Source organism: Sciurus carolinensis, chromosome 4 (genome assembly GCF_902686445.1).
Source record: "Sciurus carolinensis chromosome 4, mSciCar1.2, whole genome shotgun sequence".
Classification (NCBI taxonomy): Eukaryota; Metazoa; Chordata; class Mammalia; order Rodentia; family Sciuridae; genus Sciurus; species Sciurus carolinensis.
This window is the reverse complement of record NC_062216.1, coordinates 30,044,864-30,059,644: the sequence shown is the minus strand read 5'-3', so window position 1 is coordinate 30,059,644 and position 14,781 is coordinate 30,044,864.

The following is a 14,781-nucleotide window of genomic DNA, read 5'->3' as shown; positions in this document are numbered from 1 at the left end:
GGTGTCTTCTCGCTGTAACCTGACTAGAAGAAGGGGCAGGGCAGCTCTCTGGGGACTCTAAAACCATTCATGAGGGTTCCAACCTCATGAGCTTGTGACCTCTTAAAGAACTATTAATACTAAAACATTTGTGATTGGGTTTTAACAGATAAATTTTAGGGAGACAAAAACATGCAGACTATTGGCAGGAATGGAGAGAGAGCCACAGAACTGGTAAATATCTGCATCCATGTAAGACCATTTTTCTTTTTTTAAGTTCCTTAAACTGTATAGGAGGATTGAAAGCAAAACCTGTAACATTATCTGATTGATTTTTCAATGAATGTAAATATAATACATGTGATAACTTCAACATAAAGGAGGAAAGGTAAAGAACCCTACAGATAGAGCAGTCAGATTTCTATACTCCAAGTGCTAAAATATTCTAAATAGATTGTAAATATATATTAAATATATATAATCTCAATAGTAGCCACTTAGAGTGTAAAGACAAAAACCTCAATAAATACAGTGAAAATCTAAAAAGTAGAGCTAAGAGTAAATCACATTAACTTAAAGAAGATATGCCACAAAACATTTTTCTGAAAATAGAAACTATTTCTCAAAAGCCACATCTACATGAAATAAACTACCACAGCTCCTTGTTGCTATCAACCCCCCACCCCCACCCTTGAAGGACACACAGGTAAGAAGGAGATCCTTCTGTGGGCCGTTAGAGAGGAAAAGGTTGGTCAAACTAGATTTGACCCAATGCTTTCTTCAAGGCCAGTGTTTGTCAGTTTTACTTACTGTGCATACCCCAGGGGATCTTGTCATTGTATAGATTCTGATCAGGGAGGTCCTGGGTGAGGCCTTGGACTCCACATTTTGGGAAGATCCTACATGATGCAGATGCTAAAAAGCAAGGTTCTAGGTGGAAGGAAGGTGAAACTCCTCCTCAGTAAATCTGAAACTTCACAATAACCTGAACACAGAAAAACTCTTGAAAAGGAGGACTGCACTGACTTCAGAGTGGTCCCCAAAGGAAAAAAAGATGTTTGTTTTAAAGAACAAAGTACACTCATTGAGACTAAAATAAAAGGATAGTCAACCTTTTCAGTGGTCTACCTAGCAAAAGAAAGAAAGAAGGAAGAAAGGAAGGAGGAAGAAAAAAAGGAAGGAAGGAGTGAGAGAGGGAGCGAAGGAAGGAAGAAAGGGAGGGAGGGAGGAAGGGAAAGAAAAGAAAGAAGCTACTGAATCTTTCAGTAGGAAAAACAAGATGGCACCTCAGATTTAGACTTAATTCTCTAAGATGTCCAGAGAACATTACAGAGAAATACTTTAAAGGAAGTTCATGCCTGAGCCTACTTGCACCCACTTCCCTACATGTTTTTTATAACCCTTTATAATCATCTGAATTTGTGTCGTCTAATTTTTAAACTCTCTGCAAAGGGAATTTTTCTGTTGTATGACATGCCAGATTTTACTAAGGCATGGAGCATGCCAAGATGATACACAGTTATAACTAAACAAGCTCTGAACAGCTATTTTCAAGTGAATGAATATCAGAAATATTTGATTCACACATTTCCTCCTCAGTGGTATCTTCTGACTGTTGCCATTTGAAATATGAAAGTAATATTCATCAGGATATATTATTCTTTTTTGGGGGGAGGGGTGTGCCAGAGATTGAACTCAGGGGCACTCAACCACTGAGCCCAGCCTTACTTTGCATTTCATTTAGAGACAGAATCTCACTGAGTTGGTTAGCACCTTGCTTTTCCTGAGGCTGGCTTTGAACTCTTGATCCTCCTGCCTTGGCCTCCTGAGCCACTGGGATTACAGGCCTATGCCACCTCACCCAGCAGGATACATTATTCTTTAAATGTATTTTTAAAATCAATTATATGTGCAGGTATTGGGTTAGTGAAAACAAAGCAGCTATACAGTAAAACAGTAAGGTAAATAATTTAATTTAGGGTTAACAAAATGAGTGCCTTTCTTCAAGCAAGATAAATGTTTGATGTTCTATTAACACTTAATACTTTTTATTTTTAAATAATTGTTACAAAAATAAATCGGATATAATATAAAAAGAAATTTCAGATTTAAACTATGCTCATAAATTTTATGAGAAAAAGTTCTACTACCCTATCAAGTTTATATTTTTAACAGGGGAAAATGATAAATATCTCTGTATAGTGGTCTTTCCAATTTACACACACAATATTAAAAATTTAGAAGAATACCTGGAAAGTTTTGGAGATACTGGAAATACTAGAAAATAGATTTAACATTTGGTATCCAGGAACCCAGACACACTTGGTAATCACTCCTATATACCTGGAGATCTGAACAAGCATTAGACGGTCAAGTAATTAGGAATCTATTACGCTAGAGACTTTACAAATGGGGCATTGAGAATTGGTTTTCCTGCACAGTGTTTTAGAAGGCAGGTAGTTGACAGCTGCTGATTAAAATAACCCATAATGAAAAATTATCCCTTTATCCAGAGAGCAGCATTCTCAAAGAAACTCTAGAAGCAACAAAAGGAAAGAATGCTACCTGATAGCATTCTTGAGACTTTTAACTTGAGAAATGAATCTGATACACTTATAGTCAACAACTTTGAAAAGCACTTGCAACCCCATAAAACAATAGCGATTATGATAAAATAAACATCAAAACTTCATAACCATGGCCAGGTGTGGTGGCGCACACCTGTAATCCCAGCAGCTCAGGAGGCTGAGGTAGGAGGATGGCAAGTTCAAAGCCAGCCTCAGCAACTTAGTGAGGCTGTAAGCAACTTAGAGAGATCTTGTCTCTAAATAAAAAATAAAAGACTGGCTAAGGATGTGGTTCAGTGTTTGAACAATCCTGGATTTAATCCCTGGTACAAAAAAAAAAAATCTTTATAACCACAAATTCAAAAGAAACAAATATTTTATATTCAACAGTATTCAAACAAACTGAAGTGGATTCAAAATTATTAGAATTTCCCTTTTTCTTTCTTCTATCTCAGCACAGCTGCTGTTCCCATTATAGACAGAGGATCTGGTTGTGCCTATTCATATTTTGAGGTTGGGGGAATATCTTTTTACCTAGTTCTGTTGAAAATATTGTCCTCTGAGAGTTATTTTTTCTATTTCATATTTATAAGGAAATCTTGATATTCTCTGCTCCTACCTTGCTTTATTAATTTGGCAGTCTTCAAATATGGCTATAAACCAAGAAGTACATTTCTCGGGAATTCTTATGATGCATTTATTTTTAGCCAAAGTTAAGTATGTTCGTTTGAACTACTACTCCAAATTGCTCATTTTACAACTCTTAAAAGCATGCTGCTTATCTATTCATTTGCTTACTGGTCTTGATCCTCCTGTAGTCTTTCAGCTTGTCTTCACATGTGGCAAAAACAAGGAAAAGCTGCTGGACAGTGAGTTAGCAATGATTTTTTGGATATCACACGAAAAGTTTAGACCACAAAAACAAATAAAAGCAAAGGCAAAAATACAAGTGAAAGCAAAAATAAACAAATGGGACTATATTAAATTAAAAATGTCTGCACAACTAAGTGAATAATAGACAAAATCAAAATGCAGTCTATGGATTGGTAAAAATATTTAAAAAGCATATGTAAATATAAGTGGTTAATATCATATATATCATATATATGTCATATATATATATATAAACACAATAGAAAAAAAATAACCTGATTTTAAAATGAATAAAGAATCAAATAAAATTTTCTTCAAAGAAGTCATACAATGAGTCAATAGGTAATGAAAACCTTCAACATCATGAATCTTGGGGAATGGCAAATCAAAACCACAATGAGATACCAGCTCTCACCTGTTGGGTTGGCTACTATGAAAAAGACCAAGGATCATAAGTATTGAGGAGGGTTATGAAAAACATATGAAGATGCACGTATTTTAATGTTAAAATATATAATTCACAAGAATAATATGAGTTTTAAAATGTGAGAATAAAACAAGAAAAAAATTTTGGAATTCAGGAACTCAGGTATTAAAGCCAGAAGAGTAAAAATGATGGTGTTGAGATATGTAGAGTCCAAGGATGATGAAGATGCACAGACCTAAAAGGTAATGAAATGGAGTAAGAGGGAATAAAATATGAGTCTGATATCTCCCTGAATATATAGGATCATCTTTGGGATAAATGTATAATTTAAATTATTTGTGGAAAATTTGAGATACATTTTTTCAAATGTTGACAAAAAAGTAGGTAATTAATTATAGGAGAAAAAATATTTATATACTAGACTGAAAATATAATATTTGGAGGTCTCTGCTATGAATAATATTTATAGACTCACAATAATGTAAAAGAGGAATATTCATTAAACATAAGCACTTTCATTACTAAAATGAGAATATGGTAGGCATAAAATGTTTTCAATCACAGTAGAGAAAAAAGAGATTTTATCATGCTCCAATGTAGAAAATCAGCAAAAGTTCTAAAACTGATTTTAAGAAGAAATAGTAGCTTAGGCTTATTATTCACAAACTCAACTAAGTACAATTTTACAAATATTTCTTTGTATTTACTTGTTCTAGGAATAAGAGGAAAAGTCCAAGCTCCCACATAGTTAACTTTCATGTGGGAAGAGACATGTAAATATTAAATGTACAGTGTAACAGTTGGCTTTATGTGCCCACTTTGCTAGCCTATAGTTCCCCAGTTATTAACTTAAACATTAATTCTAAGTCAAGGTATTTCATTGACTGAGTGAGGGAATGTTATCCTGAATAAACTGTATGGAACCAATTCAATAATTCCAAAGGCCTAAAGAGCAGAACTGAGTCTTCAAGAATGAAGAAATTCCACTTGTAGACTGCAGCCTTAGCTCCTGAGAGTTTCAGTCTATCCTTTCTGGTGGCCTGTCCTGTGGAGTTCTAACTTGCTGAGCAGCCCTCCACAATCATGGAAATCTTTGTAATACACATCTCCTAAAGACTCTGTTTCTCAGATTAAACCAAAACTGATCAATACAGGATGCCAGACAGATACAAAATCAAAGCCAGAAGAGAGTGATCCAAGATGGCGGAATAGAGGAGATCAAGTTCCTGGCTGCTCCTTGGAATAAAACCAAGAAAGCAGACAAGTAGCTTTTCTACAAGGTGGGTGAACAAAAAAATGGGGGGAGGGCTTTACTGGAACCTAAAACTGGACATTTAAAGCAGATGGGGGACAAAGGAGGTTGGACACATTAAAATAAGGAAAAAATCCCCAGTGGCACAGCCGCTGCCACAGAGGGCTGAAAGCTCCAGCCAGAGGTGCCTCCATGAGCATAGTAGAGGGATAAAGGAATTAAAGGAGCCCGCATCTGGGGAAGGCCTGAGGTATGTCTGAGTACAGAGTGTTTCAGACGTTGCCCAGCAAACCTGAAGTACAAGTTGCACAATATCCATGTGTGAGGAAAGAAACCACCATCTCTCCACACTGTGTGTGAAGGGCAAAGGAAAGAACCATTTTGCAGTTGCTGTGAGGTCGCCAGCAACAGAGGAAGTTGACTCCTGGCAAACCTGAGTGTGGCCCAAAATACAGCCCAATAAACACATACCACATGACATAGAGTGTGCTTAAGAGACCAGAAGAAAACATGGAGAGAAGTTTACACCCAGCTTCCTCCCCCGCCCCCCCCCCCACCGCCCTGCCATCCAATCTGACAGCTTGCAGGACCAACTGGGAGAGACGCATCTGGTTGGGAACTCAGAAGGTTGGGGGTGGGAGAAACTGTTTGGAGACTGAACCCCAGACTAGGAAATGTGGGGTCTGCAGGTGACATAGGGACCAAGAATTGGCTCTACCACCACATAAGTGGATCCCAGGGGAGCCCTGGGGTAAAGTCCTCCAACATGGACCAGCAAGTACGGGCCCTGGAGGTGTGCTGATTTAAAATCTCCAGACAAATTAGCATTCAGCAAAAACCTGGAGCCCACCTAAGCCTAAACCCTGCCTCCAGGATTTCTGCCTACAGGATTACCTCTCTCACTCCAGCAATCCAAAGGGTAGAGCATCAACATTCCAGAAGACCCCACCTAAAACTGCTGAGAAGAGAAGCTGAGAATATTCTGAACACCAACAAAAAGAATTCTTTCACTTCTCATCAAGATTTTTTTTTAATTTCTTTTTCACTGTTAATTATGACCTTAATTGTACATGGATATGTATGCATTCTTCTATTGTTTGTTTTTTTCATATCTAGCATTTTTGAAGCCAGTTACTTTACATGGATTAGTTTTTGTGAAGTAGGATGTTTGATTAGCATATTGCAGTTTTGTTTGTATTCTTTTATTTTTTTAATTTAAAAAAAAATTTGCTTTATATATATATTTTTCCTACCTGTTTCCCTAGATTCTCTCTTTTCTGCTGCTAACAGACAATCTCTATTATTCTCTCTTTCACTCTTTCTTTAATCTTTTACTTCTGTAAAAGATTTCTGTAAAAGATTATTTCTGAAATATAATCAAACAGAAATCCTTGAAATGGAGGAAATAATAAACCAAATTAAAAATTCAATAGAAAGCATTACTAACGGACTAGACCATGTGGAAGACAGAACCTCAGGTAATGAAGACAAAATATATGATCTTGAAATAGAGTAGAACACAGAAGATTTGAAAAAACCATGAACAGAATTTCCAAGAATTATGGGATAACATGAAAGACCAAATTTAAGATTTATCAGGATATATGAGGGTGCAGAGATAGAAACCAAAGGAATGCACAATCTTTCAATAAAATAATAGAAAATTTCCCAATCTAGAAAAGGAAATACAAGAAGCTTACAAGAATCTAAATGTGCAAAATTACAACAGACCCACATCAAGGCACATTATAATGAAAATGCCTAGCATACAGAATAAAGATAGAATTTTAAAGGCTGCAAGAGAAAAATATCAGATTACATATAGGGGGAAACCAAACAGATATCAACTGATGTCTCAACCCAGACCCTCAAAGCTAGGAGGTCCTAGAATAGCATATACCACACTCTGGGAAAAAAAAAAAAAAAATGGATGCCAACCAAGAATCCTCTATCCAGCAAAATAAACTTCAGATTTGAAGATGAAATCAAAACCTTCTGCAATAAATAAAAATTAAAATAAATTGCAACCAGAAAGACTGCACTTCAGAATATCCTCAACAAGATATTTCATAAAGATGAAATGAAAAAAAAAAACAGTGAAAGGGAAGTGAAAACCAGTGAAGGGAGAAACAACACTAAAGGAATTATCAATCAAAGGAGAAACTGATTCAGATTAAAAATTAGAAATAAACCAAAATGACCAAGAACACAAATCATATCTCAATAATAACCTTGAACATTAATGATCTAAACTCATCAATCAAAAGACAAAGACTGGTCAAATGGACTTAAAAACAAGACCCAACAATATGCTGTCTCCAAGAGACTCACCTCATAGGCAAAAACATTCACAGAAAAAGGAGAAAGGATGGGAAAAAACATATCACTCACATGGATTGCATAAACAAGCAGGGGTTTCTATTCTCATATCGGATAAAGTGAACTTCAAGTCAAAGTTAATCAGAAGAGACAAAGAAGGACATTTCATAATGTTAAGGGAATTATACATCAACAAGATGAAACAATCATAAATATTTATGCCCCAAACAATATAGCATCTATGTACATCAAACAAACCCTTCTCAATTTCAAGAATCAAATTAACTACAACAAAATAGTACTGGGTGACTTTAACACACCTCTCTCACTACTGGATAAATCTTCCAAACAAAAACTAAACACAGAAATTATAAAATAATACAATCAATAATTTAGACTTAACAGACATATATAGAATATTTCACCCATCAATGAACGAATACACTTTCTTCTCAGCAGCACGTGAACCCTTTTCTAAAATAAACCATATCTTATGCCCTAAAGAAACTCTTAGCAAATACAAAAAAATAGAGATAATACCTTGCATCCTATCAGATCATAATGGAATGAAATTAGAAATCAATGATAGAATAAAAAATAGAAGCTACTCTAACACCTGGAGACTAAATAATATGCTATTGAATGACAAATGGGTAAGAGAAATCAGGGATAAAATAAAAAATACTTAAAGGTAAATGAGAATAAATATATAAAAATCTCTGGGACACCATGAAGGCAGTGCTAAGAGCAAAGTTCATTGCATTTAGCTCATTCATTCAAAGAATAAAAGAACTATATTACATCTCAATGCCCTAGAAAAAGAAGAACAAATCAACACCAAAACCAGAAAACCAGAAATAATTAAATTCAGAACTGAAATCAATGACATTGAAACAAAAGAAACAGCTCAAAAAAATTGACAAGACAAAAAGTTGGTTTTCTGAAAAAATAAACAAAATTAATAAACCTTTAGCCACACTAACAAAGAGAGAAAACTCAAGTTAATAAATGACGAACACTAGTGAAATACAGAATATAATTAGAAACTATTTTGAAAATTTATACTCCAATAAACAGAAAATTTTGAAGACATCGACAAATTTCTAGAGACCTATAACCTACCAAACTGAACCAGTGGGACATACACAATTTGAACAGATTAATCTCAAGCAATGAAATAGAAGATGCCATCAAAAAGTCTACCAACTAAGAAAATACCAGGAACAGATGGGTTCTCAGCCAAGTTCTACAAGACCTTCAAGGAAAAATTAACACCAATACTTCTCAAGTTATACCACAGAAAGGAGGGCTCTAGTATCACTCTGATACTAAAACCAAACAAAGACACATCAAGGAAAGAAAACTTCAGACCAATATCCCTGATGAACATAGATGCAAAAATTCTCAGTAAAATTCTGGCAAAGATGAACAATAATTGTTGCTTTGCTCAGGTTCCAGCAGTAGAGGTGGTAAGAAGCATTCAGATTCTGTATGTAGGGTTAATATGTAAGATTCTGTAGGTAGGATTCTAGAAGGATGGGATATGAAAGAAAGAGAAAAGTAAAGGATAAATCCAAGGCTTTGTCTTGAACAACTGAAGAATGGAGTTGTCATTTACTGGGTAGAAGAAAAATGTGGGAGAAGCAGGAATGGGTATAGAAATCAGGAGCTGAGTTTTGGAATGTGCTAATTTTGGAATGATATTAGGTACACATGTGGAGATGTTAGTGCTGTGATGTTAAGGCTCTTTTGAAGTTTGTGTTTATGAATGCAAAAGATTTCCATAGAATAACATCTGCCGGGGCACTGTATCAATCAGGACTTACTGTGGATGCCATCAGTGACTCACACAATTAATGTGAGGAGCAGGAGAGTCAGTTGACATACAGGGAGGTCCCTGGGAGAACTGGACTACTTTGGAGAGGTATGAGAAAAAGGTGTCTGGAGGTTTCTCAAGTTGAAATTGAGGTAGAGAGAAAATGTTTACTGTTTTATTATTGAAACCCTATCATACTCCACAGGCTAGGATGACTTGAGAAAGATATCATATTTGATATTTAACAGCATGAAGAATATAACTATTGGTATCATTCCCAATATGCACTGGTGGGAAGGAGGAAATTATACAAATTTACATGTTTTACATGACATGGAACAAAGAGAGGTGATTGTGGAAACATAACTAAGCTATGAGGGGGAGAGGCTAAAGGAAGATAAGAATTATATTTAAAAGACATGTTTACACAGAATTCCCTCAGCTCTAACTCCCTTTCCTCCTGGGGTAGGGAGGGATGTTTCACACGGGAGGCTTTGTCTCCTACTTGTAGAAAGAAAAGGGGAGATTATCATGCTATTCTTGCTTCTCTTTTGCAAGTGCCTTTGGCTAAAAATAATCTTTCTGTGAAAGGGGCATATTTGGGGAGGAATATTGAACTACCCTTCACTTCCAAGTTTTGAGTTGGTTCGGTTTGGTTTTACTGTGACATATTGCCTTAATTTTAATATGGTTATTTTAAGTGGATTGTTGTTTTAACTTTTGTTGTTCTTATTAACCATCAATTTGAATGCTTACCATCTTTACTAAAGAAAAGCTAATCCATAGCAGCAGTTTCAGATACTTCACTAAGTATAATTTGGGAAATTCTATTTCCCCAATAAGAAATGGAGAGTTACCTTATTCAGTTTTATCCACTTAGAAGAGAAAATGCTTTTAAAGAAAAAAATATGTATTTTTTTTAAATCATTATTTTTTCCAAGTCTGAATTTTAAAAAGCTTTCTTAACTAGGCAATTTCCCCTCCTGGCTCTGACTTCAATTAAATTGTGCCAATTTCCATACTAAGGATAATCTATTTAAAGTGTTATCCTTGAAAACATTGACATATTCCAGGAGACTGAGTTTTTATCACTATGTAAATATTTAAGTTTTACATGACATGGGAGTCGTCCTATGAAAGTTAAGACCCAAAGAAGTGACAAAACCCAAAAGCCCTGATGGGTCATTACAGGAAGATATTAAGACCGGAAACCCAGAGCTTGCTTTGAATAACATTTATCTGCTGAAAAAGAAGTTTTGATAGAACACTCATGTCAAGTACTTTTCAACTGTGGTGATTAGACGCTGGTTCCATCCATGCTACTGGTGCTACTGGTGCTACTGACAGACCACACAACCACTCACTCTTTCCCTGAACTCTTCCTCTACAGCTGGGAAGTGTTCAGGAAGTGTTGGATTCCCTCAGGAATTGCCTATCAGCAGAAACAGTCATTAAATCTGGTTGTTAATTTGTCTGCCACTTATCCATGAAGATATTTTAACTTCCTCATTTTTTTCAAACCAACAGAAAAATGGATAATGACTATTTGTGAGGTCCCAGAGAAAATTTATTTTGGAGGAAAGAGAAGGCAACTTCTAATGTCAGAAATGGGCAGCACAAATTTCACCTTCAGGCGGACACCAACAATAGAACTTCTACTCTGGAAATCCAGAATTCCATCTTGAAATCCAAAATGAGTAAGCAGCTCAACTTTCTATCTTTAGTTTTGAGTTTAAATTTTACCAAAAGCCAATCATTTAAAATGTCTTTGAAAATTATTTATGTCTAGTTAAAGAAATCGTTTATAGGAAAAAAATGTTTAAGGTTTTATAGAGCAAGTCCTTTGCAGTATCCTCACCGGTCCTATAGTCAAAAATCTTTAACTACATTCTCTTCAAGTTTACCAATAATCAAAGTACTTTCAAATTGCTAGAAAATCCTTATAAATCTTTACACATACTGGGAAAAAACTTTTCTGTTATTAATATCCAAATATTCAATCTAGGAAGTTTATCTGCCAACTAGAACATAAACTCTCTGCATGTTTGATTGAATCTAGTTTGATTTTTTTCATGAAAATCATGTAAAACAACTATGTGTATATGAGACAGTGTTTATCAAACTCTTTAAATTGCTAAACCCACAGAAATAATTTCAAAATGAGGCACTTTGATTAAGTATGTATTTCTTTTTTTATTTGTTCTAATTAGTTGTACATGACAGTAAAATGCATTTATACATTTTTATAAATCATACATAAATGGAGTATAATTTCTCATTTTTCTGATTGTACAGATTATAGGATCACATCAGTCATGCAGTCATATATGTACATGTGGTAATAGTGTACGGGGGTAGGAAGGATAATAGAGTGAAAGTATGCATTTATTTACTCTGAGATGTTCTGGTGTGTTTCTCTAATAACAAAATTTGAGAAAAGAGACCTCACATTTGAAACAATTTAATGAATAAAAATTAATTGCATAATGTTCTTAGGTACCAAACTCTATTATTTTATTTCAGGAAAAACAAGGGAGGAAACTAAAGAATTAATTTTGGTAAGAGTGAGTGTGGGAGAGGGCTACATATTTGACAGCAGTATGACTACATAGTGACCTTCATTAGCAGTCTATAATCCCCGTGGTTCTGGAGCCTGTGGCAGGAGGATGGAAAGTTCAAGGCCAAACTCAGCAATTTAGCAAGGCCTAAAACAACTTAGCAAGACCCTGTCTCAAAATTAAAGATAAAAAAGACTGGGAACATAGCCCAGTGGTAAAGCACCACTGGGTTCAATCCCTGGTACAAAAACAAGTAAGAATACCAGTTATATTCAATTCTAATAATCTGACATCAGGAAACACCCACGGTGTTTGTGGTATGCATTTCCTTATTTCAACCCATTAAGATATTTAAGAACACAGATTTTCACAGATAAAACTTTGTCAGAATCTCTGTGATGTTATGATTTAGGTACTGGTATGAAGTTGGAAACAATTTATGGCAAATAGTGTCTTAATATTAACCATGTAGCTATCATCCTCATAGTATTAATAATTTCAATGAGCTAAATTGGTTACATCATTACTTAATATAATTCCATGAAAAAATGCCATTCGCATTTTTACGAAGTATTTTTGAAAGTAATTATAAAATATCTGCCTTCACTGATGACACATTAAAATGACTAATTTCTAAAGAAGTATTTCAGAAACTAGCATTTTCTAGTAATGTCATCTCAAAATCTGATGTCTGTCCCTTTCTTTTCCTTTGAAATTAAAGAATAATTCTACGTATTTTGGTAATTTTTATTTTTTTATTTATTTATTTTTTAGCACAGATTGGGCTGGATACATTGTAGCAGCAAATAGGACTAAAGCTGATTTGTGTGTGTGTGTGTGTGTGTGTGTTTGTATGTATCTGTGTTGGTATGTATGCATATATACATGCAGAAACAAACATGGTGAAGCAAATGAGCAAGAAAGAAACATATATTATAAATAAACATGTCATGAATTATATTTAGTTTTGTTTTCATTCTAACAAAATAATTTAAGCATGTTTTGTCAATTAAATAGATTTAATTGTTACCATTCATTTCAAAAGACTGGTACAAGACTTAAAAAGCATGTGTTATCCTCTTAGTTTTTTGAATTTGAAATTAACAGGGTTATGATTCTGAGTGGTCAGAGTAGTACCAAAAAAGACTCAGTGGTACACTGTAGGGGTCAGCAAACTGCTTCCATAAAGAGACACAGAGCAAATATTTTAGACTTCTAGGACATGTCGTCTCTTTCATGACTACTCAACTCTGCCATTGAAAGACATAGGCCACACACAATGAGCACAGTGGTGTTCTAATAAAACTTTATAGGCATGGAAATTTGAATTTTAAACATTTTCATATATCTTGAAATCTTATTCTTTTTTTCCCACTTTAAAAATTGAAAACTATTCATAGCAACAGATAATACAGAAACAAGCTGTAAGACAGCTGCAGTGTGAAGAACATGAAGTAACCAAGCTCTCCAGTCAGCTGCAACAGGAGGGTATCTCTTCAGGCCTCTGCTTTCTCATCTATGAAATGAGGAAGTTGAAAAGCCCCTATGGGTTTTATATCTAGTGATTTTAATGAGATCACCATCCCACAGCTGATACTTGAATAACGTTTTGTCATTGGCATAGTACACGTGTATATAACCCCATTCATGCTTAGGTTTTGCCATGAGATGGTATAATTTTGACAGCTTTGTGGATAGAAGATTGAAAACCTCTGGTTTAAGAAATATTCTTAAGGTCATACAACTAGCAACAGCAACCTCTCAATGCTCACCAGACTACATTAAGTTCTCATCACATTTCTAATACTTTTATAAAATTATGCTTTAAAAACTCTTTAAAATATTTAACAGTCATGTTCTCAATATTTCCATCACCTTGGGAAACGAACAGCAAAGCTTTCAATGGAAATGACTGCACTTGTCTTATCCCTCCCAAGACACAGACTATAATTCTGAGGAGCAGCTAATGATGTCTAAGGAAAGAAAAGAGAAATTAGCTGGAGTAGGTAATAGAACATCTGCGTCTCTTCCACATATCTTGTAAAATTGAGAAACTGGTAGCTGACACTTACATTTCAAGGTAATAAGCATTACATTTAATTTTATACCCTCATAAATGCAATGCCTATTTTCAATTTGCCTACCAACATAATAGGCTATATTCTTTATGTAAAGATACTATCACCACTAAAGAGAAATATCAAATCTCAAAGAATGTTTGACTGAGTTGACTGAAGAAAATCCTGATTTCAGACCTTTTCCTTATCCCTGATCCATTATTCAAATTTTAATAAGTTACAAATAACTCTGTGGGCTTTAGCCTCCAAGTTCTAAATAGAAAATAAATTTATAAAGAAATTATTTTAATAATGGGAATGAGAATGTAGGATGAATTGAAGGAAAATAAACCCAATAGTAACTTAATTTCCTGAATATATAAAGAGTGGGCCAATCTCACTTTTACAGAATTGTGTGCATTCATTCAGAAATTATTGTGAGTGACTATCGTGACTATCGTGTGTCATGTACTTTGCTAGGCTTTGGGGACACAATGAACAAAACGTAACTTCCTCCCTGTGAAACTTATTAGGGGAGTCAGATAAATAAACAAATAAACATATGATTTTTTTTTTTTTGGTGTTAATAAGGAATGTAGAGTGAACAAAATAGAACAAGAGGGAAAGGGATGAATGCTGATCAGAGAGGACAGGCAGAGACAAGAGCACCTGTAAAGGCCCAGAGGCAGCCTATGCTTAGCAGGTCCAAGGTGCAGAAAACAAGTCCTTAGGGCTGGAGCAGAGAGAGCAATGAGAGTAATCTGAAAGGAGGTCAGGCAGGTTTCGCTCTGCTTGAGAGGCAGAGCCTTGGAGTCTTTTTTGCAGAATTATGTCTTACTTATATTTCAAAGGAATCTTTCTGGTTCTGTGTGAAGAATATACCAAAGGAACAAGGTCAGATGCGATGATAACAAGAAACAAGGCAAAAGTCCA